At 42.6% G+C, this 25,879-nt stretch overlaps 1 protein-coding gene and 1 long non-coding RNA gene across 3 annotated transcripts in view; one reads left to right on the top strand and one right to left on the bottom strand.

The window, feature by feature from the left end:
* The window catches only part of TAFA4 (TAFA chemokine like family member 4), a 171,763-nt gene extending 164,923 nt beyond the window's left edge, over positions 1–6,840 (bottom strand). The window contains exon 1 of one of the 2 annotated variants that reach the window (XM_077858117.1): positions 6,580–6,840. The gene's annotated coding sequence lies outside the window, so the exon portion shown is untranslated. The remainder of the gene's footprint in view (positions 1–6,579) is intronic. The other variant, XM_077858119.1, reaches the window with a different exon arrangement.
* Positions 6,841–7,028: 188 nt separating this feature from the next.
* Positions 7,029–13,114, top strand: LOC144289763 (uncharacterized). Its single transcript, XR_013357680.1, has 2 exons — positions 7,029–8,047; positions 11,184–13,114. It is a non-coding gene; the product is annotated as an uncharacterized LOC144289763 (long non-coding RNA).
* Positions 13,115–25,879: the final 12,765 nt, after the last annotated feature.

Below are 25,879 nucleotides of genomic sequence, written 5' to 3'. Positions count from 1 at the left end.
TTTTTGAAAGGCCAAGAGCAAATATTTAACAAGCATTCCCTAATGTGAAAATGGCAAATACCTGCAGAAAACTTCAGTGAAAGAGACATTTGCTATCTAATGTCCAATTCCATTTAAATGCCTCCTTGCCCACTCCTGCCCACTCCAGCCCCCACTGGTAGTACAAGCCCTTACTGGGGATGTTTAAATGTTAACCAGTTCATTCCCCAAATCCCCTCAGCTGAGGTGAGTGAAAATTCAGCACACAGGGAGAACCAGACTGGTACCAGGGGACAGAGTCCTAGCCATCGCCCAGCTTGCTTAATGGAACTCCATGCTCCTGAGCAGATCCAACGGTCTGCAAAGAGCAGAACAAAGTGTGAAGACACGAGTTTTATCCTGGGAGGACTGGACCCATGGTAACCAATTTTATGGCTCTTTTGATTTCTGTCCGTGGATGTGTGCATGTGTGTGTGCGCGTGTGTGTGTGTGTTGAGAAGGAATTAATCCAAAAATATAGATGAAGAAAGCTGTGTCTCGGATGTGAAGCCGGGTTGCATAATCAGTTCTGAAAGCAGAGAAAAGGTAACAGATGTTTACATTACAATCTGGCTGCTTCTGGAAGAGCTGCCAAATGATTTAAATAGTAACGGAGATTGCAGGCCCCAGTGAATTCTTGCCCCTTCTGACATATACAGAGAATTCACCCCAACTATGTATTTTGAGATGGCCTTAACTAAATGCCCCACTGTATAAAATACGTCTGGCTTTCAAACTACTTAAAATCTTAAACCGGACACCAACAATAAAAAATCGAACTGAAGGACGTATTCCAGCACTGACATTATGAAACTTGCTGTCTTTGGCAGAGGGGAATGCATTATAAAGAAACTCAAAATTGCTTTTTAAGTTCAGGTGTTTCACGGCCAGTAGGAAGATGCATTTTTAAAGAGAAAAAACATACAGCCATGAAAAAGAATGACCTAGAGCTCTTTCCACTGAACTATCATCCTTCCCAGAATGGCTCCACAGTGCATCCGAGTCTCATATATATGCAGGTAAATGGCCACCACTGAAGAGAAAGTCTTCACAATCAAGGGGATTTCATCTGACCCCATGGATGTCAGACTCCTTCCCCAGCCATGAGTACACCAAAGGGCTTCTCATGGCCCTTTGCCGAGTAAACAAAGCAGTACCGATTATATGATTGGTGACCCCATTTATCTAAAATGATTTGGTCTAACCATCTACATGAAGATAAAGACAGAAGGGGGAAATTGGAAATATACGTATTGAAACACAGAAAGGTATTATCTCAATGGCAGAACTGGATTCATTTTTCACTTTCCTTTTCAAACCGTTTTACAGTGTTTTGAATTTTCTACCACATACCTGTATTATCTTTATAAATTAAATCAAAAAGAAAAGACATCTTCAAAACAGAAGCCTGGAGTGATGACAAGAATCTTAGCTTATACATTAGAGACCTCAGCTCTCTGCCAGAAATAGGGAGCTGAGGACACTGGATAAGCCATTTCACTGGTCTGGGCCCCAAGTTGCTCTGGATCGGTGTTTCTCCACCTCCCCACTATTCATATTTCAGGCTCCGGGGTTCTTTGTTTTGGGGGCTGCCCTATGCCTTATTGGAAGTTTAGCAGCACCACTTGCCTCTACCCACTACAGACCTACCTAACTCCATCCCACGTTATAAGCAAAACTGTCTCCAGATGTTGGCAAAGGTCCCCTACAGAGCAAAACTGCCCCCAGTTGAGAACCACTACCCTAAGGTGGGCGGGGGGGATGGGGTGCCTAGATGATGGGCACTGAGGGGTGCACTTGACGGGATGAGCACTGGGTGTCATGCTATATGTTGGCAAATTGATCTCCAATAAAAAAATACACAAAAAATAAAGAAAAAGAGAGAACCACTGCCCTAGATGGTCTTTAAATATCTTGCTTGCTGGAAACCTTCTTTGATTATTTTAGACACTGTGCCTCAAGTCTGAGTTTTAGGTCCAGTAATGCAGAGGGAAGCACCTATGGCATACCCAAGTCTCATCAGTATTTTCATTATTCATTAAGCAAAAGATGAAAGTCAATGAATAAAATAAACTGAATTTTCAGAGAAAACTTTGGGATATGTGACACAGATATGAAACAGAAAATTCAAGTAGATACAATCGTCATTTAAAAACTAATAATAACTGGCTTTGGACAGTTCCACCTTTAGTTAAGACAAATGAAATGCTGCAGATATGTTCAATTGCTTTCTAGTTTGAAATCAACTTACAGAAAAAAAAAAACACATAGTTTTTTTTTTGGCAATGCCACATTTTTATTTAAAAAAAAAAAGCCTAGTGTTTTCTCTTCATAAGAAATACAAGGAAATTTTTCTAAAAGAGGTATTTTATTCTTCTGCACTAACAATACTACAACCAATCTTATGAAAGACAAATTAGCCACATCTTTACTATCTATCTTTCTAAATATAGTGTCTTATTTTTATTTGCCATTTTATTAACAAGAACTCCCTAATATCTGACACTACCATACTTTTGAATTAAAATTATCTATGTTCATGCTAATGACTTGCTACTGAAAGATCCTGACATCTTTTGAATTAAAAAGAGTGACAAAAAAGGATTCAATACGGTTTTAGATTCATGACTCTTTGAAAATCAGTAGTTCACCCATATACAGAAAGCCATTTATTAACCAGGATGTTTCATTAACATCAACATTCTACACCTGCCACACACTACGTGTTCAACAAATGCAGGGCACCATTATCATTACTTACAACCATACCAGAAAATAGAGGGGTTTTTTCCAAATTACCAGTTTGGTTTTACAGCAACTACAAAGTACAAAGTATGAAAGAGGAGGCTATCACACGATAAATTAATATTCTGAGCTCTCAAACCCTGTAACATGCCTCATCTTCATTTTAATATTTGTGTCTTTTCACGTGCTCAAATAGGTCCAAATTAAATCACCCTACCCCAATCCTCTTCCACTGCCACCACCCTTTATTTTTTTTAGAGATTTTATTTATTTATTCATGAGAGACAGAGAGAGAGACAGAGGCAGAGGGAGAAGCTGGCTCCCCGTGGAGCAGGGAGTCTGATGCAGGACTCAACCCAGGACCCTGGGATTCTGACCTGAGCCAAAGGCAGACTTAACCAACTGAGACACCCAGGTGCCCGCCACCACCCCCCCTTTAAATGTTCCTTTCGTAACTGCAGATATTACGACAACTACTAGGTAGTGGCCCAAGCTAGCTGGTACATACAGGTGTCAAATCCCTGAGCTGGGTTCAACCAGCATAATGTTCTAACAAACTGATCCTTGATAGTGAAAGAGGTGGACGCAGTCCTCCTCTACAGGGACAGCTGAAATGAGGGGTCCTTCCACCATCCCAACACGACCTTGCAGGCCTTTATTGGAAAAGTCAGGAAAGGAGACTGGGCTAGAAGTTAGGATCCCCGTTCTCTTTACGCTGCAGAAGACTTAAGTCCTAACACCTTCTACCCTTGATCTTTTAGAATACTGAACTCTTGAGGTACTCTCCAGCTTTAAAATTCTGTGAGCCTTTGAGTCTTTCTTTAAACCAGATTATGCAATTAAATTTATGTTTAAAAAAACACACAGGAGCCCTTTTTCACAGACTTTAGGAAAGAAAGTGGATTAGCTTGAATTAGCAACTGTAAAACACGAAGAGTTACTTTTATTTTTCTAAAAGATATCAAAGCTCATTTTATCTTGTGAGAGGTGGGTTGCCAGAGATCATGAACTGAGTGGGGTATTATTACAAAGTGTAATTCAAGCCTATGTCTGTAAGGACTACTAGGAAGGACGTGAGCTTTTTTTGGTCATATTTTCAAAACAAATAGTTTATGAAGTGATTAATGTGGCCAAGATCAATTCACCAGTTTGTGGATGTCTCTTTCCCAATGCCTGTCCCTCACCTCAATCCTGTATCTCCCTAACAAATTAGGATTAAGAACACTGTATGATCTCCCAGTCATCCACAATTGGCTTCAAGACTTGAAGTCATTTTGCTAATTCTAGCAGATTTATTTATCCAACACCTGATGAAATGCACATATGTACACAAATGAATCCATCATCTAGATGCTCCATTTATATTGAGATTAAAAAAAAAAGTCAAAGGACTAGTCCATTTACTATGATGTCTATCCATATTTGTAAAGAAATAGAACCAAAATGTATAAGACTCCCTAAGAAGAGGAAGGCATAAGGGGGTAAACATACTTCTGCAAATTCTAAAGAGATCTATAAATTGCAATCGGAGAATTTATTAAACTAAGCTTCTTAGTATAGAAATCCCCAAAACTCTCCAACTGGGAAGCTAATTGAGAGTAAGAAAGAGCCAAAATGATTTCCCTCTTTCTCTCATTCATCACAGGCAATATAGAAACCCTTGCTCAATATGATAATGTGACTCTTGTCAATGCATGTTCAAATCAGATAGAGGATTGGCTGGTGATGATGTCATCCCCATGGGTTAATCCCCAGTGAATGCAGTTTTAATATCATATGCATCAACATGTCATTTACATAACAAAGTATTATATTAAGTGTAACAATAAATGAGCTGTGCAGATAAAAGCAGCTATTAGAGAAAGGCTATGTGCCACTGAAAAGGAGTTAGGGGGACAAAGACTTTTTTTTTAGACTAAATGGAACTAGGTCATCAAACAATACACATCTCTAAAAAAAGCAAAAAATGAATATTGAAATTCAAGTGACCTAGAACATTCTAGTACTAGAAATATGGAAATGTTGCCTCCAATGAAAAATATTCGGTAATTAAGTAGAGATATTTGTGAGGTTTTTGTGTGTGTTTGGGAGACAAGTTAAAAAAAAAATTAAAGTCCTTGAAAAATAAGTGAACTAGCAGCTCTTGCTTTTCTGGGAATAGCAACTTTCTTATCTTTAACAGGGAAAATTGGCCAAGTCAAATCGTGACTTAAAACCTTGTAATAAATTTTAAAGTGTCAAAGGTAGTTAAAATGGCACAGAGGGAAGGCAGAAAAGTCACACAAAGCAGAACAATGAGCAGAACTGACGGAGGAAACCTTGAAATACAGCTTTATGAGATTACTGGTCAAGAAATGTCCACACATATGAAGAAAGCTTTTTGCACAACTGAGCAATGCCAACTGGCGCGGTCAGTTTGGGAGGACGTAAGTCATCATTAGTCACGATGATTCTGAAAAACCATTCTCTTGCTGCCTTATTAAGATCTGTATTTCCAATCCAAAGCAAGTGTTAGGCTTATGCACTAGATTTATGACTACAAACTTAGCAGAAGTGCTTGTCACTGTAAAACCCACAGCGAGCTGTTGAAGAATTTTTTAAGTCCTACATCTGTTCAAGAATGACCAAGTGGAAAACACTGATTATATTGTGATTGGGCAAGTGTGGGTGTCTGGGTGTTGCAGGTGGAATTTTCGGGTTGGTGTGGATAATCCCTACATCAAGGATATTAGAGAAAGAAGCCGACTAAGGGCTTTGAACACGCCCATCCCCACACACCGGGATCGCCTGTCACATCACATCAACCTTGCTAGTCTTGGAGGGACGGCCATAGAAAAGTTAACTGGGAAAGAGTACAGGGATGCAGATGCTTCACCAAGTGCTTCCCCAAGGGGAGGGGAGGGGGCTTAAATCCCGGTTGGGGTGCAGGGATGTGGACACCTGGGTACTTCCCAGCATGAACCTGCGCATGTACACCTTCCTGGGAGTTGAATCATAGCTTGGCTGAGGCTCTCAGCGGCAGCCGTGGAACCCCCAAAACGTTCAGTGATACCGATTCAGGAGAAAAACGCACCGGCGGCACCGCGCCTGGCTCGGGCTGCCTCCCCAGGCGCGGGAGGGTATCAGTCCCTCTCCGCGTCCCATCCTTCCCAAGCCAGGAGTGGGGGGTTAAAGGTGCCCTCCCTTGCAGGAGCCGGTTGCCAAGGCAAATGAGGCACCAGAAAGTTTGAAAAAGAGGGGAAGAAGCGACGGAGACCCTCCGGCCTGGCGGGCGATCGCGAGGTGCTGCACTTCGAGACCCCCTGGAGTTTCCCACTTGGGCGGGAAGCTTAGCGCTTCGGCCGAAAGCTGTGCCCCGGGGGCGCGCAGCGTCCTTCCAGCGGGAGCCCCGCAGCCCGGACCCCAGGCGCAGGCTAAGCGGGCTCCCAGCGGGTCCCGGCTCAGACCCACGGGCTGAACCCCAGGCTGCGAAGCCACTGCTCACTCCGGGCCGGCGCGCCCCCTCCCCACAGCGATGCGTCAAGCGGCCCCTCGCGCCTCCAAGGGGCACCCCGGGGATCTCTGAGAGGCAGACACAAACCCCAAAGTTGGCAGCCGCCCCAGCTGCACTTAGGAGCGCCGCTCCCAACTTCGGGGCGCAAGCCACCCACCGCAGCGGAGCGTCGGAATGAGGGGGGCTGCCCCGAGCCAAGTCGGGATCAGCCTGAGAGGCGGCTGCCGCGCCCTGGAGACAGCCTGAGCACTGGGGGGGGGTTCAGCCAAGCGCACCCCGTCTTCCCGCCCCCCTCCCTCCTCTGCCCTGCCAACCCTCCTTACCGGAGAGAGCCGCAGCGTCCGGGACTCGGAGCCGGCGCGCGCAGGTGCAGGCACGGACCTCCGCTCCGAAGCCGGAGGATGCTCACCGCGCCACCTCCCCGCGGGCGCCCCGGGAGTGGCCCATCGCCCCCCGCAGGCTCTCGGCGCGAGTTCCCAGGTCTCTCCGAAGCTGCCGCAGCAGCGCAGGTAGGACTCCGGGCCCCGGGTCGGGCGCAGCCGGGCGCGCGCGGGGTGGCGAGCGGTGCGCGGTGGAGCCGGCGGGCGCTGGGGCGCTCGGGCGGGGAGGGGCCCGGAGGGGCCGGGAGGGGCCGGGAGGGGCCGGGCGCCCCGCGGGCCGCGCTGATTGGCCGGGCGCGCGGCTGCCCCTGCCCCGGAGCCCCGGAGGTCCACGTGGGCCGGCCCCCGGCCCCGCCCCGCGCCCCCGCTCGGCTCCCGGCGCCTCTCCCGAGCGCCCCGCCGTGGTCGCCGCCCGGCAGGTGCTGCGCAAAGGTACCCTCCCGGAACACCTGAGAGCCGCGGGAGCCCGGCGGAATTCAGAGCTCGGCTCCCAACCAGAAGCGATCCCCACGCAGGGCGTCCCCATCCGAGGGCCCCAAACAGTTTGCAAACAAGGCGTCCTTAGCCGCCCTGGGGCTTCACTAACCTGGCCCCTTACGTAACTTGCCTGCATGGGAGAGGAGGAGAATCCACGCGCAACGTCAACACCGGAATCCTTTCTTATTTTAAAAATTCTGGAAGTACAGCTCAGACTTGTTTGAGTCGCACTCTGTGCTAACCCTTCTCCAAGTGAAGTGACGCTAATCATCCGTGACGTTTTTTCTTTTTTTTTAAGATTTTATTTATTGATGAGAGACACACACACTGAGAGAGGCGGAGACACAGGCAGAGGGAGAAGCAGGCTCCACGCAGGGAGCCCGACGCAGGATTCGATCCCGGGTCTCCAGGGTCATGCCCTGGGCCGAAGGCTGACGCTGAACCGCTGAGCCACCCGGGCTGCCCTCATCTGTGACATATAAATAGTATTCATTTTACACGAGAATACTTCGTGTGATGTCCATTCTATAGATAGGAAAACTGAGGCACAAAGAGGCTAATTTACTGAAGATCACAGCTCATCAGGGGCGACTGTGTGTAATTTGAACCCGGGAAGGCTGGTTGCAGAATCCACTTTCTTTGCTATTCGCAGTGTAGTCCAGAAGAGGCCCCCCTGGAGACTTTGTTAGAAATGCAGACTTTGAGACCCCACCCTGGAATCGGAAACTTCATTTGAACAAGATCCCCAGGTGGTTAGTTTATGCAAACAGTTTGAGGAGCGTTGCTCTACAGGACTATGCTGTTCCCTGTGGACGGTTTGCCTCACAAGCTTCTGATCCTTTTACTCTGCAGCGACATGAAATAATGCGTCATCCTGCCCCAGCTGCACTCCAAAGTATATTTGCCCTTCTCTGAGCCTGCTGCTGGAACGAAGGTATGGAAGCCTTTCTGTCTCTCTTCCCCATACCTTTATCCTCTGCACACACGTATCCCATACCATATTATCTTGTGTATCATGTAACACTTTCTATCCTTTGCTCTCTAATTATCAAAATTGGGGCTCTGAGCCAGACAACCGCTACCAACTAGTCCCCAGTCTTAGGCGGAATTCAAGCATCAGAGCAGGGGCTTGATCTTTGAGATGTCCCTTTGTGCTGAGATTCTGGGGAGAACAAGGACAGGAACAAGGAAAACCTGAAACTACAGGCCAGGAGATGTCAGACCTCTCTCCTGAGACCATTCATTCATTCACTCGGCCAAATCGAGGGCCTGCTCTGCTTGTGTCAGGCACTGAAAATAGGTGCTAGTATCTACAGAAGTAAACACAACAGAAAAAACTCCTGCTCCTATGGAGCTTACCCTCTAGTGAACAAAAACTGGCAATAACGTGACAAATAAGTAAAATACAGTTGAGGAGAAGGTGTGTTGTAGGGAGAAATTAAACGTGTAAAGGGATTAGTGCTGGGGTGGGGGTGATTTTAAATATAGTGGTCAGGCTAGTTGTCACCTGACCTTTGGAACAAAGACTTAGAAGAGTGGAGGGAGCAAGTCATTTAGAACTCCACATTCATTCATTCACCAAATATTTCTTGACTGGACACTTTGTATCAAGCATGGTCCAGCCACAGGTCTGAGTATTCACTTAAGCACTGCGGTTTTTCTAAATCCAGGTTTCCCTGGACTTATTGGGGTGTTGAGAGGGGCAGGGAGGGGAATGTAAGCAATTCTGTGGCTCTACCTAATACCATATTCTCCCATCCTGGGTGTTCAGTATTGTTAGGGGTTTAACTGTATCCTCCAAATTCATAAATTGATGTCTTAACCCCTAGTATCTTGGAATGTGACCTTATTTGGAGATGGGGTCTTTACAGAGGTAATCAGGTTAAAATAAGGTCTTTAGGGTGGGCTTCATTCTATGTAACTAGCATCCTTACAAAAAGAGGAAATTTGAAAACAAAGACATCGGGAGAACATCATGTGAAGATGAAGACAGAGATAGGGGTGATGCATCTGTAAGGCTAGGAACACCGAAGATTACAGACAGACCACCAGAAGGGGAGAGAGCCACCAAAGAGACTGTCTCTCAGCCCTCAGAAGGAACCGACCTTACCAACTTCTTGCTCTCAGATGTCTAACCTCTAGAACAGAGTACCGGATAAATTTCTGGTGTTAGGCCCCCTAATTAAAGCAGCCCTAGAAAACTAATAAAAGTATATGACTCTGAGGGAAGATGACATAGTTAAATCCCATCTATAATTTTCCAGTGTCTTTTGTGCAATGGCAAGAAGCCAAAGGGATCTGATGAATTGAGATTTACTAACCAAATCACCACAAGAGCAAATTATGATGGTTTTTTTCAAGAATTTATTTTTTTGAGAGAAAGCAAGAAAGAGCACAAAGGGGGTGGGGAGAGGGAGAAACAGGCTACCCCACTGAGCAGGAAGCACAATGCAGGGCTGGATCCTAGAACCCCAGGGTTATGACCCAAGCCGAAGGCAGATGCCCAACCAACTGAGCCATTCAGGTGCCCCAGCAAATTATGTTTTCTAAAAAGAAAAGCCAAATGAAGGGCACCTGGGTGACTCAGTCCATTAAAGTGACTAACTCTTGATTTCAACTTAGGTCATGATCTCAGGGTCATGAGATTGAGCCCCACATCAGCAAATTGCTCAGTTTGGAGTCTACTTGGGATTCTCTCTCGTTCACCCTTTCCCCCTCCCCACCCCGACTCACTCTCTAAGTAAATTAATTAAATTAAATTAAATTAAATTAAGCCAAATAAGCCCCAATTATTCCATTTCTTCATCATCTATTTATTGAATGCCTGCTATGCACCAGGCAATGGATTACTGTTAAAAACAAGGCAGATGTGGCCATTGCTTTCATATGACCTGTGTGTCTTGTTACAGGAAGAATTGGACAGTGAGCAAATCAACAACTATATGAACAAGGTAATTTCAGACCAGAGTAAGGGCTTAAAAGAAAAGAAAGCAAGGCTAGAGGATTAAAAGAATGGGGGATGGGTTTAGATGGGTTTAATTTAGGTTGGCTGCCCAGGGAAGGTCCCCATGAGGTAGTGACATATGAGCCAAGACCTCAGTGACAGAAAGCCATCCAAGCAAAGAGCTGGTAAAAACTGTTGTAGGCAAAGAAAACAATCCCTCTTTAAAAAAAAAAAAAAAAAATCCCTGCCATTCATTCCATAACACCCTTCCTTTCTGTCTTTAACATCCATTTTGCCTTTTGCATTCTTTGAGATAGTGCAAAATCAATTAATGTCTGCTTCATAAAAATGGGGTCCAATTATTTACCTTCTTATGTAAGAACCAGTAAAGGTTGTGCCAACAGGGTTTTGCATGCACACGCACACTCACAAAACACCCTCTGACTCGCCTCTGTATTTGTAGATGGTGATACCACATGGCTTAGACATTGTGTTTATTTTCCTGATTTGTAGCATCTGTTGGGCACGTCCTGGTGATTAATCAATCCACTGATAGCTAACATTCTAACTCTATGAGGCCCGTTTGTAAAATCCTTATATGATCAAGCGAAGCTTCGGTTTTAAAATTTGCACTTTGAACATAATTTTTACTTGGGAGACTCACAAGAATACTAACTACCATGAATGGGGGGCTTATGTGTGGCTCCTTATGCCAAGTGCTTCATGTGGGGTATTATCCTCACAATCCTGGGATGGAAGTTCTTGTATTTGTAACATCCATTTCACAGATGGGAAAACCGGAGCTGAAAAAAGGTAAAGTAGTATGCCTACAGTTGAAACTGCTATTTGATGCCAGACCGGGGCCTTGAGCCAGTCTCTTGAGCTTGGAGGCTCAGGCTGGGGCAGGCGAGCAGAAAGCAAAAAGCATTTGTATATCCCTTTGCATTTGTCTTTGAAATTTTCAAAGCACTGTTTTCTGACTTTTTTTTTTTTTTATTTACCCCAGCCCTCTAGCTTTCAAGTTCACTTTTCTAGGCAGATATTTGCTTTGCTTCCCCTTACTTCAAACTGGGAACTGCAAGAACTTTGATAAATGAAATGACTGATGTATTTTTTTTGTTTTCAGCTTGTTTTTCCAGCATCCTCTGAGGAAATGCGAGTCAAGCTTCTGAGCTCACCCTGCCTTGTCAGACATCCGTATCTTGTACATTGACACTCCCCCAACACAAAGGGGGTCCCTCCCCTCACTCAAATACACCCCCTGCCAAACCAGATGCCCAGCACAATGTGCAAAGCCAGCTCTGGCCCTCTTTACGTGGATCCTAATAGGTCCTCCTGCCTGAGAATGAACATCTAAAAATGGCTTCAGTCGGTCTTTGTGAATCACTTTCTATTCTAGTGGCTTCCCTACAGTCTTGTTCAGGGGGAAAAAGCCCGGGAAACTTGCAATGGTGAAAAGATGTGAGGTATCTCTCATCGGATCCCGGATTCCCTGCGCCTCACTTAGGAAGTAGGCAGCAGTTTTAGCTGTTAAATGACTTCCTGCCTGGGATGGCGTGGTCAGGCTTGCTTTAAACTTCTGGAACCCAGACAAGGCATCTGGCCGTTCGCTTTGGAAGGCTCAGGTGGGTTTCACTATCCTTTCCTTCACTGACCACAACCGCTTCAATAATTTATGCCTTGCAAAAGAACAGCACTTCAGGGCCAATTAGCATAAGAAGGATTTATGAAACCACGGTGGGAAGGCATTTTTAGAGATCACACAAAAGCTGTTGCACGGAGCAATGTGAGCTAGTTTGAAGCAGGACCAACCTCAGGTAGAATCATCAGAGAAACAATACCCCTTTGGTATTCTCTTTCTCTGTCCCCTCCACCCCTCCATCTCCCAATGTGGTCATATTGCCCCCAGCTACACAGAAGACTGCTGTTGTCATTCATTAATGTATGTTTTCATTGATTCTTTTATGAATTTATTTAAAATTTTTGACAGATTTTCGCATCTATGTTCATTGCAGTGTTATACACATAGCCAAAAGAGAGAAGCAACCCCAGTGTCCTTGAATGGATAAACAAAATGTGGTATACACATACAATATAGTATTATCTAGCCTTTAAAAGGGAGGATATTCTGATACATGCTCCTAGAAGGGTGAACACAGAAGACATTATGCTAAGTGGAATAAGCCAGTCAGAAAGGAGATCTAGTGTATAATCCCTCTTATAGGGGGTACCTAAAGTAGTCAAATTTGTACACACAGAAAGTAGAATGGTAGTTGCAGAGTAGACGGATTGGGGAGAATGGCAGTTTGTGTTTAATGGGTATAGAGTTTCAGTTTTGCTAGGTGAATAGGGGCCTGGAGATGGACAGTAGTGATGGTTGCACAACATGAATGTACTTAACGCCTCTGAACTGTACCCTTAAAAATGGTTAAGATGGTAAATCTTCTGTTATGTGTATTTTACCACAACCTAAAAATAGTTTAACTAACAAATTCTTCTAAATCAATCAAAAATTGGGGGGGGGGGGATAAAAAATAAATTGAACAATCAATCAATCAGAAATGGCAAAATTGTAAAGCTTTAAAGATGAGGTGTAATTCAATTTGTATCAGAGTTAACCAAACTTAGACTAAACATATTTTCATGTAAACAAAAAAATATTTAAATTTCGTTTGTGCTAGACATGATACTAGGCACTTGAGATTCCACTGTAAAAGGCATTCATAATCCCTGACCCCAAAGAACTTAACAGAAGCATACCATAATGACCTAGATGGAATCCTTATTCAGTTTACACTTTCTTCCTCCAACACATATTGACTCCCTACTATATGCCAGGCTCTCTGCTTCTTACTAGGATACGCTGATCACAAGATAACCATAAAGCCACTCCTCTCAGGGCTGCCAGTCTAACAGGGGAGAAAGAAAGTAAGCAAGAAATTATTGTTTCTCTAACCCCTCTGCTCCATCAAAATTTACTGGTTCTCACCTCCTAGACTCTAACATAACCTTCTGCAGTCTACTACTGATGTCCAGAAATAAAGCTTCTAACTGTGATCTCTCCTGTATTTGTAACGTGTAAATGCAGTAACACAAGAAACAGTATATTAACCTAGAGTTGTTTTTTTTTTTCCAAAATGTGCTTTACATCTCACAGTTTTCTTACAAAACTATTTTGAGTGATACACAGAAGAATTATTTTAATAGTTTTAATTTATTGTGATGGATATTGGGGAGGGAAAAGCTAAATGAAAACACCAAACTTGTGACTTTATGGATACTGTTATTTAGAATGAGATTAAATTAAAAGGTAACACCAATTAAAGATAAACATGACAATAATAGTAATAATAATTTGGGCATATAGCAAAATTGAGGTGAGACCCAACAAAATCAGGAAGGAGGCTGAAATTTTTATTTTATTTTTATTTTTTAAAAGATTTTATTTATTCATGAGAGATACACACAGAGAGGCAGGGACATAGGCAGAGGGAGAAGCAGAATCCATGCAGGGAACCTGATGTGGGACTCGATCCCAGGGCTCCGGGATCATGACCTGAGCCAAAGGCATATGCTCAACCACTGAGCCACCCAGGTGCCCAGGAAGGAGGCTGAAATTTTTAAACATAGGAGAGACTATTGGCAGAAATGCAGAAATGCTTGACCAATGATAAGCTGATAAGAATGCTATTCTGAGGAAACACAGAGTTTAGAGTCACATTTGTATCCCACCATGGGTCTACCCTTGGCTCCACTATTGTTCTTTCCTTTCTAACTCTGCACTCTCAGGGGCAGCCTCCACATCGTGCTGAGTGATGACATGTACTAGGAATCTCTTCCTGCCCTGTTCATCAACTCAGCTTCCTTTGAAAAGACTCAGTCTAGATGAGGATGATGGCAAAGAGGGGAGTGTCATCAAGTATCTTTGGAACTTGGATTCCAAGGATGCTGAGCTTATATCATGCAAGTTAATAATATGGCAATCTTATGGTGAAAATATTAGTATTTCCAGTCCTTACCTGTCCTATTTACTCTTCTAGACGTCTAGAAGAAAGTTTTGGAGAAAGCAGAAATAAAAGCACCGGTTTTATTCCAACTTTCTTTCCATTTGCTCTATTTTAATACAGACAACAAAATCCACATGCCATTCAACTTTTATTTTTGGACTTGAATATTTTGCCTTTACCTTGAAACAACATTATTTAGTCAAAGGTCATAAATGTTAAAGTAGGATTTAAGAGGCTTCACTTGGACGTCTGACATTTGAAATACTCTTGATCAGGGACTTATCCAGCAGGGAGGCCAAATCTATCAGTAGGCCTCAAATCCCATGGATTTCAAGCAAGTTGCAATACTAGACATTTTCCTGCCTGCCAAACATGCCCTTCTAAGAAAGCATCCTTGCCAGAATCCTTGATTGCAAGTGACAGAAACTCAACACAAATGGACAGAGGCAAAAAAGAGGCTGTTTACATAATTGAGATGCTCTAGAAATGTAACTAGATATTGGTATTTGAGGGAGGGCATGACTGTGTAAATATTTCTTCCTCATCTCTTGACTGCTCTTTTGTGTGGATTGGCTTCATTCTCCCTTACCAAGAGAAGGTAAGGCAGGAAAGATGTCCTTCAACAGCTCCAAGCCATATCCGGCAATATGACCCTAAATTGAACAGAAATGCTGGCTTCAAGTTAAAGAAGTCTAGGCCAGCTTGTTTTACAAGCCCATCCCCATGCCCAGGCAGGGTGTAGGAGGTGAATAGCAACGCCACTATAATCATACAGTTATGAATTCCTCCAAAAAGAACTAATGTCCATTCCAGGAGTCTGCCTTATGCAATGCCCTGATTGACCAACTCATATGACAATAGCTAATTAGATTAGTTTGGGCTCCTAAGCCTAGAACTATGCATCCATCCAATATTTCTGACTTGTGTGGTCTTGTTAGAAAAGTAGCATGAACCAATCACACTTTTCCCCCTGGAATTTGAAAAGGAGATTCCCCTCCCTAAAAAAATGGGAGCCCAAGAGACTGAGCCATTTATTTATTTATTTTATTTATTGACATGATAATTATGTGACAGATAATTATAGGCAATGTGCAACTGAAGTTACAAAGAAGCCAACCCACAGAACTAGAGACCAAAGAGAAACATTGACTCTGAGACCATAACACCTCTGAAAGAAAGGTTCAGGGAGTCCCTGACTCAGTTTCCTGGGAGTTCCAGTCTCTGGAAATTTTGTGATCTGAGTGGGGCATGGCTAACGCATTTGATGTTTTTATCCACATTATCTCCTTTCCTTATTGTAATAACTCCCTTAGAGAACCTTTATTCTCTCCACTTTACAGATGATAAACTGAGGTTCAGAGAGCCTATCTGATCTTTCTTAATGTGATTTTTCAAGCTACAAAGTCTATAAATAAAAAATGTGTTTCCACCTACTACGAGATGCCTCAGAACCTTGAGTAGTATAAAAATATCTGGGCTGGAAATGTAGATTTGGAAATCATCTATCTACTTGGACTCCTAGAAGTATTCACTAAAGCCACAAGAGAGAGTGGGGGCTACCAACTGAAGGATCATAGGTAGGGAATAGCTGTGACAGCCTCACCTATTGGTGCTCGCTCTCAGCAAGGTTCCACACATTACATACTCTCTCAGCAAAAGGGGAAGTTGAGTTAGAATTTGTGAAGATAACAGTGATCATGCTTCTACGTGCCACAAGATGAAAGAAACTTCAAATAGTTTGTTTTGTAGGACTTAGTAATTTTCCTGCCACGATTATGCTGCATATCCTCACATTGTACCCAGCCTGGAAAATTCAAGAGAATCTCCCTTTTACACATGAATTTCTAAATAAATCTTGCAAATTGGCACAGGCATATAGGGCCAGGCAGAAGAGAATGAGATAGAGAATATCAAGGAGTGGGTGTCAGGTTGAATACGGCGATCCCCAAGGCGACACTTCCACCCAGTCATGATAAACTAGGTTCCACACTGAGTTGGTTTTGCCCCTGGTGAATTCAGAACATTCCAACATTTTAATAAGATTTTTAAGAGGCACAAATAAAAAGTAAAGTATGATTCATCATGTCAGCACCTTATTTTGTAAAGATTATTAGCACACCACTGTCATAAATTTTAAGGAGTAAATACATGTGCTGAGATGATTTTTAAAATATTCCCTTGTACTTCCTTTTAGTCCATGACCCTACTTTCCATTCTCGCCTGTAACAAATTCAAGCAGCTAGACAGTATGCTTACAACCCTAGGGAAAAATGTACCAAAGCAAAACTCTGAGAACAAAGACACAAAGCCATGGCTTATGAGTTTCAAAATAGGCCGCTGAAACCCATGCCGGAGATAATAGTTTTGAAAGGGCTTCTGAGCCCCAGAAGCCAAGTTTTTGAATATCAAAAAGCCACAGCATATCTTGAACAATAGATTGGGAAAAAATAGCCTCCCCTCTAACTTTCAGACAAGGCAAGATTCCATAGGCTGGACGGAAGACAAGATCCAGTGAAAAGAAGAAAGTAAGAAGAGAGTGAGCTTTATCTACAGAGACCACCATGGACAGCTCTCCTTAGTTGTTGTGAGACCACCAACAGAAGTCTGACAAAGGATGGATGTGCACAGGGCTTCTCAAGCTGGGTGCTATTGATACTTTGGCCAGGTAATTCTTTGTTGGGGAGGCTACCCTGGGCATTGCAGAATGCTTAGCAGGATCCGTGGCCTCAACCTACTCCATGCCAGTAGTACCTCCAAGTTGTGACAGCCAAAATAACGTCAGACATTGCCAAATAGTCACGAGGGTGGAAGGTGGAGAGAAAATGACCAGGTTGAGGATCAATAACATGGGAGGAGAGAAAGACTGAAAGAGAGATTACACACACACATATCTTTCTTATAAAAAAGTTGTATGTTCTTTACACAGAAAACCTTAAGAACACACATCACCCTCCTACAAAAAAAAAAATAATAATCCATACTCTACTCACTCAGAAATAATCATTGTTAGTTTTACCTACACACAACTTTTCCTATATATATTTTTTATTTCCACAAAACCAAAGAGTAGAGCCATGTAACCGCAGGTTATACTGTTTTGTTACCTGCAACTTTCCCACTTCACATCATGTTGTGAATTTTCTTTTTTTCTTTTTTTTTTAAGATTATTTATTTACTTATTCATGAGAGACACAGAGAGAGAAAGACAGAGACACAGGCAGAGGGAAAAGCAGGCTCCATGCAGGGAGCCAGACGTGGGACTCAATCCTGGGTCTCCAGGATCACACCCTGGGCTGAAGGCGGTGCTAAACCTCTGAGCCACTGGGGCTGCCCTGTTTTGGATTTTCATAGAGGTATGGCATTCCTTGAAATAGCCATAACATAATTTAATCAGCCAGTCCCCTATTGCAGGAAGTCTAGGTTACTCCCAATATCTCACCAGTATTAATAATGCTCCGATGAATATCTTCATATATTCCTTTGATTGTTTTCTTAGCGTGAATTCCAAAGGAATGTTCTTAGAGAAAATGGATATTTGGGAATTGTGTCTATAACATTTGCTATTTCATTAATTTAAGTCATAGTTTGCTGATTTATAATATACCTTCTAAGGGCACCTGGGTGGCTTAGTCAGTTAAATATTTGCTTTTGGCTCAGGTCATGATCTCAGGGTCCTGAGATTGAGCCCCACATGGGGTTCCCTGCTCAGCGGAGAGCCTGCTTCTCCCTCTCCCTCTGACTGCTGCTCTCCCTGCTTGTTCTCTCTCTCTCTCTCTCTCTTTCTCTGTCAAATAAATAAATAAAATCTTTAAAACTAATAATAAAATAAAATATACCCTCTATTTCTCTAGTGTTTTTTACTTTCCCACTTTGTCGAGTATGTAGGGCAGCTATTAATTGTCCTTTTTTATCGATAAGAAAACAGGTGTTCCCAGAAGTTAAATGACCTGCCCATGGCAACACAATTATCTAGCAACAGAGGACTAAAACCCATCTTATCTGAGTCACCTGGGCTTTTGGCTGATAGTGCTCACACTGGTAGCATATATGCTGCCAAAATTGAAATAATTCAGAGAAGACGAGTATGTCCCATGCTCATGGTTGATGTGCGAATTTGTGGGCATGAGGATGTTAGGATAATTCTTGGTTATGAGTTATGTCTCTAAGTACTATTTTGTGAGTATTCCAGAGGCCCCAGAACATAGTTCAAGGCTATGAGACCTTGGATGAGTGAACCTACGGCTTCCCGTGCAAAATTCCACAACCAATCTCCTCTCCAAATGCTGACTTAGAGGGATAATATTTTAAAATGCTAATTCCAACATCTGCTTCCATCTTATCCCTGAAGCCAAATTAAGTTGGTACAGTCTGTTTTTACTTCCAGTTACACTCTAACACAGATTTATTACCAATTAATTTCTTATCGAGGAAAAACAACCCCATCATAAGTATTTTAGATAATGACATCTAAGTATTTTATACTGCTTCAAGTCTGAAAAGTTAGAATAGAGAGTGCATCCAATGTTCATTACCTCTTAATGTTTGCATTCTTTTTCATGTTTTGATTCACCAAGAAAAAATGAAAATGCTACCCTCTGCTTAGCCATTTTTTAGGTTTAATGAGATTAAATAAATTCTGAGGGGGAAAAGAGTACAGCTTAATAATGTTTTAAGTGGTTTGTAGAAGCATTCCCTCTACCATGGGCACAATTTTAAACCAAAGCCAACTTCTGCAGTGCTGCTGAAAGCTAATGAATGCCTTAATAATATGCAGGGGAAAAAGCGATGAGTTGATTAGATACAGAAATATCCTAGACCTCTGAAATACAGTTAGGAAAACAACTCAATTGTACTCAGAGACAGAACTCATAAGAAAGAATTATCCTAACATCCCATTTCACGATCCATTAATAATAAGTGATCTTCTTGGCAGCATACATTGAGGTAATTGACACTCACTGATTTGAGGGCTAGACTTCAAAGCTCCAGATAAACTTGAACCAATTTCACTTGGTTCTAATAATACCCAAAAAATGAGCCAATTTAGAACATCATATAACTTTTCTATTTCCTAGAACCCAGTTGATGCCAATCCCTCCTTCAGTTAACTGAAATTCTTTTGCAGGTTAGTACTTTTTCTTAATAAAGTATTTGACAGATTCATCTAGAAATTTTATTATACTTCTCCTGATTGTCTGCCTAACCTTTGGAGCCATTCTCTATGTGCACGTCTTTCTCTGTATATAAGAATATTACCTTCAAACATACTTGCTTTCTAATAGTTGAATATCCAATTGGGTAAATGTACGTTACATAGAACCGTTTCTTAGAATCTGCAAATTCTGAGATGGTTGTTTACTTAATCCTTGGGGCCCCGAGTGAAGGGATATGTTAGATGTAACACAGTTGGGTAAAGGAGGCAAATATTGAATAGCAGGAGACATCTGAACAAATATGCCACTAAAAGCTCTCAAAGAATGTGAAGAAGCAATAGACAGTAAAACAGAGCAACAATAAAAAGGAATACTTGTTACAATATGGATGAACTCTGAGAACATTATGCTTCATTTCATTATTAAATGAAATAATCCAGGCACAGAAGACTTCATACTGCATGATTACATTTATCTGAAATGTCCAGAATGAGCAAATCCATAAAGAGAGAAAGTAGACTAGTAGCCACAGGCTGCGGAGGAGGAAACAGGGATTGACTGCTAAATGGGTATAGGGTTTCTTTTGGGGAGATGAAAACGGTCTAATATGGTAGTGGTGCTGATTGCACAACTCTGTCAGTATACTAAAAACACTGAACTGTGCACTCTAAATAGGTTAATTTTATGGGATGTGAATTACATCTCAAAAAGGCTTTAAAAAATAGGCAGAGACAGATAGGAGTCAGAAGAAAGGAACCAGGAGCCTGAGGTACAGGAGGTTTAGTTACTAAGGGAAACATCTTTCGTCTTTGGTGTAAATTGACTGATGAAGTTTCTAGGCAACTTTGATATAACTAATTGAAAAAAATTTTTCTAAGAATTTATTTATTCATAAGAGACACAGAGAGAGAGGCAGAGACATAGGCAGAGGGAGAAGCAGACTCCTCACAGGGAGCCTGATGCAGGACTCCATCCCAGGACCCTGAGATCACGCCCTGAGCAGAAGGCAGACGCTCAACCACTGAGCCACCCAGGCGTCCCCCCCAAAATTTTTCAAGCAAGAGAAAATCAATACTGCATATGTGCTCACCTCAACCAAGTAGATTAGCAAACATTTCCCAAATACCCTCTACGTGCTAGCCACCTAAAATATAAAGAGATTGCTGCCCTCTTGGAGTCACAAGCTTTTAACTAGAAAATAAAATATCTTCTAAAGTAAAGGAAGAGAGTCCCAGCTGACTCAGTCAGTAGAGCATGTGACTCTTGATCTCAGAGTCGTAAGTTCGGGCCCCATGTTGGGTCTAGAGATTACTTAAAATCTTTAAAAATAAATAAACAAATAAAACAAGAAAGAGAGTGCAAATGTTTAGAATAATTCTTTTCAGGTATGGAATTACGAGATTTCTTTTTCCAGTGCTCTATAATATAATGACTTTTTATGACAGAGAGGGAAATGAATTTTTTTTTTAAAAAGGAAAGGGCATTGGAGAAAAATAGTGAATGCTGTAGAAAGCTCTGGAAGCACAGAGGAAGCAGGAGGAGTTGAGTGGCAGGGAGATCACAGGAACTTTAACAATCATTTGATATTAGCCCCAAGAGATGGGACTCTTGACCTTGTAAAGGTCTACGGATTTCTTCCATTCTTCATTCCTGAGTTGAAGGATATGGTAAAGGCTGAGTGCTTCAGCCACGCTGGAGTAAGCCTCCTGACTCACCAGCTCCCCACCTCGACCTCAGGCGCCCTCTGGGAGAACTGAAGCGCTGGAGCTCTGAGCCCAAGAAATGCTCCCCCACTACCTGCCCACCTCCACTCACCAGTAGGACCTGCCTTTTGTTCCAAAGAGGGCAGCACTATTGTCAACAGATAGGAATCATTAGGAAGGAATTTGCTTCTGGATGTGGGCCAGCAGGTGCCATTGCAGACTCTTCTGTAGTTGCCAAAGCATATAACACAATAAGACAGTTGCTCTCTGGGTTTGCGGCAGAAGTAAACACGGAGAGCTTTGCTATTAATGCACACACAGTGTGTGGCAACAGGTAGAGGAAAGTCTCTGTCCATTCAGTCACTCTGCGGGAGAGATGGTTGCCTGTTCAAAGCTGATGCATGCAGTTCATTTATTATTATGAACTGTGCTCATCGCCACAATTCTGACCCCATCATCCTTTGCCTTGCTCTTGCGGTTATGCGAGCCTTCTCTGAGCAACAAAAGACGATGGCAAAAACCACACCGGCTCAAAGCCATGGTCCATCCATCCTTGCACTTTGAGGGCAACAGGAGGAGGAAGCCTATTATAAGAAAAAGAGCATGGGCTTTGGGTTCAATTCTAGCTCAACAAACTCATCAGCTAATTGACTTTGGGAAAGTTATGCTAGCTTTCTGAGGCTCCTCTATCCTCCTCGATAAAGTGGGCATAACATTAGTACTGACTGCCCTCACAGGGTGGTTGTGAGGACTGTTCCAAATCAGATACACACAATCACCTGGGCTGTAAGTCCTGAACAAATTCGAGGTCATTTTCACCAGTTCCCTTAATGGAAGGCTCTCTAGAGCAGCATTCTTCAAAGTTTAGAAACATTATCTATGCATTCTTCCATCTTCCTCTTGATTGATTTATTTTTAAAGATTTTATTTATTTATTCATGAGAGACACAGAGAGAGAGGCAGAGACATAGGCAGAGGGAGAAGCAGGCTCCCTGCGGGGAGCCTGATGCGGGACTCAATCCCAGGACCCCAGATCATGACCTGAGCTAAAGGCAGATGCTCAACCTCTGAGCCACCCAGGTGCCCCTTCCCCTTGATTTATTTAGCTAATGAAGATATATTTGTGTATATACAAATACATACAATATACATAGGTGCATATACATACGTACGTATCTATAGAGCATCCACTTTATTGGAACTGTCCTGGTTGCAAGTGACAGAAATTCAATTTGGCTGTCTTAGAACACCCCCCAAAAATTAGGAAACATTTATTGATTCACATATATGAAAACTTCCGTGGCAGTTTTACTTTCGAGCACAGCTGCGTGCAGATATCCAAATAATACCATCCCAAATTCATCTCTCTTCATGTTGAAATCTCTGCTTTTCTGTATGTGGTATATTAACTAATATACATAAAGCACTTAGAATAGTGCTCATCTCACAATAAACACAACATACATTTTGCTACCATTATTTCATTTAATCCCCCCCATCCTATGAAACAGGTACTCTATTATCCTACTTTTACAGATAAAGAAACTGAGGCACAGAGAGGTTGTACAGCTATTCGATATATATCCCAGCTGGCCAGGCAGTCTGATTCAAAAGGCTTTCCTTGGCCACTTCTCTCGACTGTCTCCTCATTAGGCTTGAACAGGAGGTTGAGCCCTGATTGTGAAGGGATTTAGAAAACCTAAAAGCTAAAAGACAGACCCTTCCGAAATAAAGCAAAGGAGCATGAAAGGTTGGGTCACTTGTCACACGATGGAGTACTATCCTTCAGAATCTGTGTATTTTCTTCTGAAGCAGAAAATAAGTTCCTGGGGCCTCTGAGTGGCTCAGTCGGTTAAGTGTCCAACTCTTGGTTTCAACTCAGGTTATGATCTCAGGATCTTGAGATCTAATCCTGGTTTTGGGCTCCTTGCTCAGTGCAGAGTCTGCTTAATTCCTCTCTTTCTCTTTCTCCCACCCCCCACTCACACACACTCTCTCAAATAAATAAATCTTTGGAAGAAAAAAAGAAAATTCCTCCTTCTATAATCCAGGCATAAATCCTATTAATCCTACACAGGGCAGGAGCTACACTCACCTAAAATATCTAGAGACATGCAATGGTTGGAGTATGATCCTAGCACTGATTATCCTTTGTTGACAACCCCACGTCCCATCCCCAACACATTTTCTGCTCCTGCCTGCCCTGTTCCCTGCTCCATGCCCTACAAAGCTGACCCACATGAACCGAACCTCTGAGCCCCTTTCCCTCTGGCTTCTAGTTGGGTTTGGCCACTGGTCACCCACCCTTGTGAATTCAGGCCCAAAGGTGGTGGTAATTCCCATGGTTGCTAGTCCCTGGGTGCTTCACCACCCCCTTGCTGATTTACCAAATCCAAACAACACCTTTACCAAGGGCCCCTGTGCTTCATTCTTTTTGGTTAAAATCTTTGAAATTGTCACCAGTCTATACATAGGTCTACATGGCATTTCTATTTTCATGAACGCCTTCCTCCACTAAAAAACTATTAAGAGAGGGACTGGGGATCCCTGGGTGGCTCAGCGGTTTAGCACCTGCCTGGGACTCCAGGATCCAGTCCTACATCGGGCTCCCTGCATGGAGCCTGCTTCTCCCTCTGCCTGTGTCTCTGCCTCTCTCTTTCTCTCTCTATCTGTGTCTCTCATGAATAAATAAATAAAATCTAAAAAAAAAAAACTATTAAGAGATATTTTGTGACTACTTTGGTAAAAAGATGAATGTAATCCCAGTTGGATTACATCTACTTTTCTGATTTTAGAAGAAAGGAGAATATTTTCATGGGTTCCTAGAAGTGTCCTGGGCCCTAGGCACTGTGCCTGTTATGCATAATAGAGAAGTCAGGCCCGCTTGTCTCCTGCCAGGACTCTGACAGATGCTAACCCTTCTACCTACATACCTAACAGACAAAAAATAGAAGCTTCCAGGAAGGTGGGCTACTATCAACTGAAGATCATGATCCTGGGGTCAGATTTCCCAAAGAGCCTGTTTCCATTACAGTGGACCCAGCCTCCTTGTCCTTCAGCAGATCCTGTTTCCAAGTCACAGCGATGATGACAAGATAATAAAGGATGAAAACTGGAGTATCTAGTGTTGAGTTAATGCCTAATTCCTTTACGACGCAACCACGTTCCAGAGGCTGATGGTGCAACAGTCACATACTTCATGAATAATCCTCACTTTCCCCATGTGACTATATCACTCCATAGCTGGAAAGGAGAGAACACTTTCTATCTGTTCTCGGGTCACAGTTTCACTCCAAGTATCAGAAAAGCAAGTTGGTGTTTTTTGTCTGGTTTTCAAATGAGAACCGAGAATGTTTTGATTAAAATACTGCCTTTAATTGGCAATCTGTTAACTATTGATGATCTTAAAGGTTATATTCGGGCTTCTCCTGGCTCAGCCAGCTCTCAGGGACCAGGCGGAAGGAAGTGGACAATGTGAACCTGTGCTGGGGAAAAAGGCGAGGCAGCAAAAGTATTTTTAAATCGAAAACAAAGTTATTGATTTTCTTTTGGAGTTTCACGCCTCATGCCCCGCAACGTGGGACGGAAGGCTCTTCAGATTCCTTCTTTGCCTTTTTCAAATCTTCAGTTGTAATTTCAAGGTAATGCCAAATTTAAAGTGCTAAGCCCCTGGATCCCTTGATCCCCTTGGCCGGTCAATTCTTTGACGGACTGGAGGAGGAGGGAGGTCCCTAAAAGGACAGGAGAAGCTGAGAATCTACCCCTCAGCACCCTGAGTATCAACCATAAAACTAATGAACTGTGGCAACTGAATCGTCTAAGTTCATTCCAGATTATGTCTTCGTAAAGTTCATCTTTGTTTCCAATTATCATCCTGGAATCATAAATGTCGAATCTGAGGTACAGCTTCTCAGCTCTGAGTCTTGCTTGTATTCTTATCATTAAGCCCACGATAGGGGATGGCCCTGTTTACAGGATACCTGGGGCAACGGATCCTCTCTGAAAAACAACAACAAAAACAACCTCTTTCATTCTTTAAGACATTAAATCTGAAAAGGTCTCTGAAAAAAATTGCCCCGATCCAGTGAATCTGAATTTTGGCATGTTGATGAGGGCAGTGTTTGTTTTTAAGTATATCCCCCTTAACTATTCATAACCCAGTTATAAATCATGTTTATTTTACATCTTTTTTTTTTCTTCATCCTCTTATGACCATAAAACATTTACCCTGACAAGTTTATAAAGAATATTGAGGTTGATACTTGCTGGTCTTAGTGGAAATTAATCAAAATCCATCTGTTCCCTTCTCAGCCTGGACAATTTCATTACCACTAAACCAGGGATTATAGGATTCTTACATCTTCTTTTTTTCCAACACAGTTCAGTTGATTTAGAAACAATGATTAAAGCTGCTTACTTTAAGGAAGATTGTTTCCAATCTTCCCTTCTTGCAAGGCAGAGAAAGATGAAAGCATCTTGATCCTGAAATATTTATATCTAAGACTGGAAATCTGTATCGGAGGCATGATGAACGATTGCAACCAAAGATTTTTTATTTTAAAGTCATATTTCTTATCTCCACACTTCACTCTCCTCACATGCTGCAGGAAATAAGCACTAAATACATTCACTGCCCCCTATCCCAGGTAGATTTTCTATCTTTATTTAATTGTAAATCCAACGTGGCATAATAAAGAGACTCAAAGATAAAGATTACCTTTCTGACACTGACTATTTATAGGGATAAATATCAGTTATCCTTATGTGGCCTTAGAATGACTGCTTTCAAAGGAATGCAGAACACAAATTAGAGGGAATGAATTTAAGCCTCCCGCAAGGAGATACCTTGATCTGGGATTCAAGAAATCTAAAGAATTAGAAGTGATTACTAGAGAGTAATTCTGGCTTTAACCAGCCTTAGAGAGGTGCTATAATTAACTGTTCTTACTCTTAAAAAAA

Source organism: Canis aureus, chromosome 19 (genome assembly GCF_053574225.1).
Source record: "Canis aureus isolate CA01 chromosome 19, VMU_Caureus_v.1.0, whole genome shotgun sequence".
Lineage (NCBI taxonomy): Eukaryota > Metazoa > Chordata > Mammalia > Carnivora > Canidae > Canis > Canis aureus.
This window is presented reverse-complemented; position numbering and strand designations above follow the sequence as displayed.